The following is an 8,866-nucleotide window of genomic DNA, read 5'->3' on the forward strand; positions in this document are numbered from 1 at the left end:
CACATAAGACAGGCTTCAGTTCCCTATTAGATCAGCCTATCTGCTGATTGGTTCCTATCCTTCAGTGCAGTGTACTGAGGGCCACCGGCTACCCTGCACATCCAGAGAATTCAGCCAGCAGGAAGTGGAAGAGGTGGGCGGGGTTTTGGTGGAATTTCTCAATAAATCATTCTAAAACACAACTTTTTTATATTTAGAGGAGTATAATTCTCTAGTATATTCTTAATTTTTATATGATATGTCTCCTTTAAGGTAACCAAATCAAGGTAAACATCAGACATAAATGCAGTCAAGAGTGTTGCTTTGAAATTAAGTGCAGTCCACTAACTTTTACTGCAACTGGCTGATAAATGCTGCCGACTCCTACCATTCCTACAGAATGAGTATGTCGTTTATAGAGCCAGTTTAAAAAGCCTTTACATTCTCTCGCGTTTTTATGTGTATTTCGGCTACATGTGCCTGCACCTGAGCGTATTTCATTCATTCAGGTGCAGGCACAGGGTAGGTGATTTTTACAGTAGTGGGGCGTATTTTCAGCAAGAGTTTTTCAGCTTGCCGAAAATATCCGCCCTACGCCACGTTTGCCATCAGCCTTACTCTTCTATAGGGATTTGTGCTCAGCCCATGTGCCACGGGGGGAGAGGCTGAACTGTGCCAGAAGAAAACAATTTCTAGTGAATGATAATGAATTATAACCCTGCCCAAAGCCAGTCCTTGTAGTCATGGTTATATATTCTGTTATCAATTAGCTTACAATGTTATTGCACATAATAGAACAGTAATGCAAGTTATTGTTCCTAAAACATTTATTTATAAGTTATACATAAGGTGATTGTAGTTTTATGGGAATGTGCCAGGTCACTTGACATGTGCCAGATAACTGAATTGCTGCTGCTTAGCAAACAAAAAGCAAGTGATATGTGACTTCTTTCTTGTTTTTCTCATAAATAACCAAGAAATAAAGTTCTAGGTGTTTGTTAGTGACTCAGGTAAGTGAGACAGAAAGTGTCTGACAATGTAAGGGGGAATTGGGTCTTTTCCAGGTTTTCTATCAGATAGGAAAGATGGGCAGGTGGTGGTTAAACTTTAGATGTCAGTCAAGAACAATTGGACCACTCCTACTCCTCTCTGCTAAGAACACAAGCTGCCTGCCAGTACTGAGCCAAGTTAAGCAGATTCCCATTAATGATAGTTCCTCTTTAATTAATCATTATTATAAATGATAGCATAAAATTAAAGAGATTAATTACTTCATGTGTAATCTGCTTCATAGGCAGTTCTAACAGTTATGTCTTTACATTTTTTTGCTTTTACTATTCTGCTGCTTTAGGTTAGGCCAAAATATGCAACAAAATTCACCCACTGTGACCCATACAATATGTAACTTACCTTAAACAAAATATATTTATGAAATGTAGGGTCGAATATCATGACAGAAACAAGTCTTCAAAAAAAGCTCATTGCAATAAGATTTGCATTAAACATGTCTGTTGAGACTAACAGAACATCAGCTTCTGACCATCAAGAAAATGCTTTATAAGCTGTGGCTGCCTTGAATACAGCCATAACACTGGTTCTCAGCCTGTCCCTTTAAATTCACTTTTTGCAGAAATGTCACAGCACATATCAAAACCTTCATTCTTCAGACAAACTTTTCAAGTGGTCATGTCAGAAAAGTATTGCCTGATGGAAAATTATGTTCTGTTGCCAAGGGACAGTGCACATCTATAAATAAATCTTTTACATCAAATGGACAGGGAAGCAGCATCGGTAAATATGAGAACCACTTTCAAAGGGGGGCATTTACCTAAGGTAGAAGAGTTTTGCCCACTGTAAATCTGCAATAATGCAGGAGACTTAAAATGGCTTTCTTGAACAAGCATAATATCCAAGGTTATTGTGATATTAAAATCTACAATTAGCATTGATGTTTTATATATATATATATATATATATATATATATATATATATATATATATATATATATATATATATATATATATATATACAGGTATATATATAACAAATATAGTTTATATTATGTTAAATGACATATTAAAGAATCTCCTCAAGCTGGAATATATATTGCCCTTTTACATCAACCATTTCGTGATGGGCTGTGGGCTCCCTCAGAGATCACATGACCAGAAATATTGCAGCTCTAACTGTAACAGGAAGTATTGTGGGAGCAAAAGACAGAACTCTGTCCATTAATTGGCATGTGTGTGTGTCTTGGCTTGTTTGTGTGCACTGTGAACCCTATGATCCCAGAAGGCAGCCTTTAATTCTTAAAATGGCAATTTTCTATTTGGGAGTACCCAATAGCACATACTACTAAAAAAGTATATTTTTATGAAAATTGTTTATTAAAATGAAGCAGGGTTTTACATATGAGCTTGCTTATACATTGTTTGGGGGTATCATTTTCCTTTAATGGACTTTTTTCAGCCCAACTTAACTGTATTCTTTCAGTTTCACTTCTTTAATAGTTATTAAAGAAGTAAAACAGAAAGAATAAAGGGTCAGGAGAAACACTGGTGTGCAGGAGAATTACAGAAGTAGGCCATGACAAATCACTTTTCAAGGAAATCATTCAGGGTTAAAGGACATCTAAAGCCTTCATTTTCCTACCGTGTATATCAGTTGGGCACATCTCCCCCACCCAAATGGCATCATTTGTATTGCATATATCCTCTTTGTTTGCCAGCACCATTACATTTTCAAATAGCAGCTTTCACCCAGTGGCCATTTTTTCCTCTGACACATCATCAATTACATTTAAATCTGCAAACAGCAGACAAGCACAAAGCATATTCAACATAAATTTCATCAAGAATGCAGGCTCACACAGGCAGAACTGTCTTTGATAAAACTTCTGCCTTGTTTGACCACTGTAATGGTTAAGCTAAGTTCAGGAGAGGAGGTTAGGAAAAAAAAATAGGAGCAGACAGCTAGAGCTGAGTTTCTATGGAAACCAGCAATGCCATGTCTTCATTCACTGTTAGAATGGAGGGTGTGTTTAGTAATCTGAGCTGATAAAAATTGAGCATGCCCAGGAGCCAACAGCCAAAGCAAATTCATGAGGGAGGGGGCCGAGTGGGTTACAGAAGGAGAAGGAAATCTAAGTGATTAAGGGGATGCTGCAGCCTTACTATTAACCTCTGGACAACCAGAATGGCAGGTACTAAATGATTTCAAAGAGGCTGTTCACTGATTACATTTTTGTGTGTGGGGTGTACATGAACATGAAATTATTTGCATAGTTAGGAACTTAGGAATTCTTTAAGCAGAATCTCCCAGTTACAGATTGCAAGCATAAAGCATCCATATGCTTCATGTAAGAAACTGCTACTGGTAATACGTATAGGTGTGAACTGACATTGTGAGGAGGAGGGGACACTGATCCGTAACTGACCCACCATGAGGGAATGGCAATCGCCTTTACATGGTTTCCTGCAATACCCTGAATTCTCCAGGGAGATGGGATAGTCACTTGTGACTGCTACATGTGATACAGACAGGAGAACTGAGCAGGGCCGGATTTAACTTTGCGGCGCCCCGAGGCCGCCCCCGCCCCCCCCCCCACCACCACCACGAGTGCGCATGCGCAATCGCACATTTAAACTCCCATACGGAGCAGTGGGGAGAGGTCCCGACTGCTCCGTATGGGAGCCAAATTTAAAAATTCTGTTGCGGCGGGGCGGCATGCTGCCCCTAAACTTGTGCCGATTTAGGCCAGGGCCTTTGTGGCCTTTCCACAAATCCGGGCCTGGAACTGAGCAGCGGCACTTCTGCCATGAGGCAAACTGAATATCTTACCTCAGGTGGCAGCATCATTGAGCTAAAATTCCTATTGTGCAGAGAGTGCAACTAATGATGTGGCTCCTCCTTGCCCCCCTCCAACACTGAAAAGTTAAGAAATGAGGTGACAGCATTGAAAAGGCCCCCGAAGGATGGCACACACTCCCAGATCGCCACTGAGTTTGGGGGCCAGTTGTTTTAATCACTTATAGTTTTTGTATTCTTATCGAACACAAGTTTTACCTATAAACCCTATTCCCCTCTCTTATTTTCCTGACCTATGTATGCTGTTTCGATGCTACATGCTTGCAATTTGTACTTGGAAGGTTCTGCTTGAAGAATTCCCATGTTTTGTGTCTAGTTAGGGCAAACTACATCACTGTGCTTTTTGGTGAGGAAGAGTACACACTGTTTTTCACCTGGTCGTTTTTTAAGACACAAATTGTGTCTATGAGTAGGTTAAGAGAATAAGCACTTTGATTCACACGTTCATGCCGAATTACTGTTTTAACACTTTTATGACCTTTTTATATACTGTGTAGTGTAGAACAATCACTCTGTGCTTTTGCAAAGTTTTCTATTGGTTTTTACTTAGTGCTCAGTTGTTGAAGAATCACTTACACTTTACCCTAGCTGTTTATGTTAAGTTCATTACTTTTATCACCGTGTGTAATGCATGATTGATTTTACAAATTAATGATTTTTAAAATACTATACTATATATTGTTTCATTTTCTCCCTGTAGTTTTGAAGACTGGTTTGTTTGGAAGTCTGAGGAGAACTGTGTTCACTGGCTTTTGAGAACAAAGAAAATATTTTGGTTTGGACTTATCTATTTTCTGTTTTTACCGAGCTTTTAGGTCACAGGTGTCAAACACAAGGCCCGCGGGCCAAATCCGGCCCGCCAGGCCTTGCAATGTGGCCCGCACCGATCTCACCGGCTGTACTTGCTATCTATTACGCATGCGCATAGAATCTATGCGCATGCGTATTAGATAGCAAGTACGGCCGGCCATAGTAGAATCATTCTATGCCATAGAATGATTCTACTATGGCCGGCCGTACTTGCTATCTAATACGCATGCGCATAGATTCTATGCGCATGCGTAATAGATAGCAAGTACGGCCGGCTATGCCATAGAATCTATGGCATAGCCGGCCGTACTTGCTATCTATTACGCATGCGCATAGAATCTATGCGCATGCGTATTAGATAGCAAGTACGGCCGGCCATAGTAGAATCAATCATCATAACACGCAGGTAGACCAGCCTATTTGGAAGTAAGCCTGAAAGAAATGTGTTTGTCTTTTGCTAAGTACGTTGTCCCTAGAGTGGTTTGGTATTTTGTTCTGTAGTGGTTCAAAGATAACCTTGTACTCCTAACCAATTTGGTCAAATTGTGACACTATGTACTGTATATTTCACAGGTGTCAAACACAAGGCCCGCGGGCCAAATCTGATCTCGCCGGCCGTACTTGCTATCTATTACGCATGCGCATAGATTCTATGCGCATGCGTAATAGATAGCAAGTACGGTCAGCGAGATCACAAGCCACAAGTCACGCGAGATTCAGGAGGCGAGTGCTAAAGAGCGTGTGCTAAAAAAATACACAGGAGAGCGTGGGCTAAAAAATTTCTGGTTAACATTGTCAGTTTATGACTGTTCAGTAAACCATTCGGCCCGCGATTTAGGCTGGATTTTAGATTTTGGCCCCTTCTCTGATTGAGTTCGACACCCCTGTTTTAGGTGCCAAATTTTTATATTTTTTATATTTTTATATAATTTTTTTTAAATTTAGTAATTGAATGTAATAATAATTCAATTTACTAATAATTGTATAATTTAATAATCATTTAATAACAAATTAATTTAATAATTTAAGTGTTTCCAAAAACTTGAATTAAAATTTGAGGGTTTTGTCTCAAAAGACTAGAATGGTGGTAAAAATTTGAATTTACATGTTGATAAATCTGCTCCATAGCATATCAATATTTATAACAAATTCAACATTCTGCACAAAAAAACTCTTGGTAAAAATTCTTGAAACTACTAAAAAATTACTACAAAAGCTCCATTTTTATCACGTTTATTACAAACAACTCCACCCAAACACAACTTAAGTTTTTTGAAAAGTAAACATAATTTCAAGCAACTTTGCAATATACATGAAATAAAAATATGCAGGCTTTTTATGATTCTTAATGTAATAATATGGTTAGGAACAGTTCCCTAAGCTTAGCCCCCTGTTCTGTTGATCTAGCTGACTACTTTGAGTCTCAAAAGAATGTAACAGTAGTTAACTGTCCTCAGCCTGCATCCTCCAAATCCCACAATTCCCTGCACACGTCATGTCAATCAGGAAAGAAACATTACAGTTCAATGCATTATGGCTTATGTAGTTCCTGTATGCTGTCTGTAAACTGTGGAGAAGTTGTTACAATTTTTACCATCAGTGTTTTAGTCCCTCCTCTCCTACCAGGATTTCAAATGATGCAGAAAGAGAAGAACTATTTTTGCAACTGGATCGCAGCATATAAAATTAAATTTATCCATATTTTTTAAAGAACAGATTGCAGTGATAGGTATATTAAGGATTTCTGTGTTGTTTGGGACTCTTTAACAAATTTTGGTTTGGAAGCCAGAGTTTCCATCTGTCCTTGGAGCAAATTGCATCTGCAGAGAAGCAAGACCTAACCAAGCCAATCTGCTTCATTAGATTCATGGTGCTCAGGACATTTTGTCTGTCACTGTCATCTACTCAGATGCAGTGTGGTTTTCCAGCAGGCAAAGTACACCTGCCCACACTTCACATATACATGGTAGAACAGCAAGGAAAATCTTCTAAGATTTATTATTGTATACTTAAAGCATTGAGTCAGCATAGAAACATAAGATAGAGTTGTTTGCTTAATGCGATTTGTGGTGTCCACCACTTCTTCAAAAGTAAGACAGCCCATAAAGTTATGAGGTATTTAAACTCTTTAAGCAGTATTCACTCAATAAAAACATCAGAAAGCATTTCAAGGAAGCTTTTGTTCCACTAAATACACAGAGCAAAGGAAATATATATAACACACAAACTACATCAAAGGTACAGGTAAGTGTGTTATGGATGCAGTTATGCATTGTACCAATGTGGTAATAACAACATATGCAATATCACATTACTAATGTTGAGAAAGTGTTCTACAGTACCTATGTGACAATACCCCTGCCAACTGTCCCCACTAGTGGAAAGCTCAGTGGCTACTGCATGTGGAACAGTAAAAAGCATTTTTGTGCTGAGTTTGTAATCTATAAAAGCTGGAGAGGACAGATGTCTAACATACAGTAATAGCTAAAGCACTGCTTCCTGCTTTCAATATTTTCACTATGGTAATATACAGAGAGTATTTAACATATCATTGGCAATGTAATTCGGTACAGTAGTATGTATATATGCCTCAGGTTCTCATTTGTTGGCATATATCTATCTGTGTAGGATCAGCCAAATGTGGTGACACTAAGGGGCAGATTTACTAAAACACGAACGCTTCAAACGTGTTTTCGCCAAATTTTTTTCACCGCACGCGCAACTTTTTCATACACTTCCACGACATTTTTGTATGCTTGCGCAAAAAAACGGAAAGGTTTTCCCGCTGTTTACAAACGTTCGGTACGAAAATGTTGTGACTTTCGGATCGCCAATACGATATCTGAATATCTACAATAATCAACATAAATATAATCACCCTATCAGGTGGGTCTTGACACTCTAACTCAATATATACACTGATTTAACACACTTTCCTTTTGTGTATCCTTTATAACCACATTATATCCATTATTTATTGTTCTATTCTGGTCTTCTCTTATTGATCCTTTAGGCTCTCCTTAAACCACTGCCTGGTTTCTAGGATAAACTGGGCCATATTAACCAAATACAGTAGCATTTGAAATTCCAGAGCTGTTGAATATAAAGGTATATTATTCAAAATCCACAAAAAAAAGAAAATGAAAACCAATTGCAAATTTTATCAGAATATGAATGTCTTCTTCATACTAAAAGTTAATGTAGAGGTGAACAACTCCTTTAAGTTTTTCAGCATACACTTTACTCCGGACCTTGTAGTATGTATTTAACAGAAATATAGGCCTATAAGCTACATCGCTATGATTTCTGCTTGATTAAAGTAATAGCATGATATGGGGTTAATACAATTAACATAGGAAATGTCTAGACCTGGCTTTCCCATTGGCTAACTGGCACTTCTTTATGAGATCTATCCATATTTAGGTTTTTTTTTAATCTGTTTTAATGGTTCTAGGGTAGTTGTGGTTTTTGAAAAACACTATTCCCTTTTAAGGATAGTCTTCTCCAGTATATTTTAATGGAAAGCACCTGCCAGCAGTGGTACAAGTGTTTTTTGCCTCAAAAATTTGCTTTATAGTGTATAGTGTATATTTGTAGATGTGACTGCATCTACAAATTGTGACAAATAGTTTAAAGGAGTTAGAGTATACCTCCCAACTGTCCCGATTTTCATGGGACAGTCCTGATTTTAACAACTCAGCCCAGAGTCCCGCATTCTAATTGAAAAGTCCCACATTTCCCTGCACTGAATGCCAAAAAAGATACAAAGTTTGTCAAACTTTATTAAATAAGTAGGCTTCTGGCAGAGAGCCCAGAATACTCAACAGTCAACACCTACACTTAGATACAAGACTCACATCTTAAAAAGCAATTTCACCTTCATTAGTAAAACTTTAATAACACATAAAACAAAACCCCCATAAATGTGTTCTAACTTTACATAACCTGCCAAATTTTGTAAAATGGAAGTGGTATTTAGGGGTTGTGGTCACAAAAATGGGTGTGTTCAGAAAATTCACTTTTGTGTTTCCAAGCCAACCTCCAGTCTGCTCTCTGTGTGCCATAGCCTTTAAGGCTCCCAGCCTGACAGAAAAGTGCAGGGCTTAGAGAAGCGGATAGATGCTTCATCTGACCTCGCCCTTAGTGGCATGGGGTTACTAACCCCAGCAATTCTCCTTGATGGAGCTCAATAATGCTGTTACTCACAAG

The sequence above is a fragment of the Xenopus tropicalis genome, chromosome 3 (genome assembly GCF_000004195.4).
Source record: "Xenopus tropicalis strain Nigerian chromosome 3, UCB_Xtro_10.0, whole genome shotgun sequence".
NCBI classification, from domain to species: domain Eukaryota; kingdom Metazoa; phylum Chordata; class Amphibia; order Anura; family Pipidae; genus Xenopus; species Xenopus tropicalis.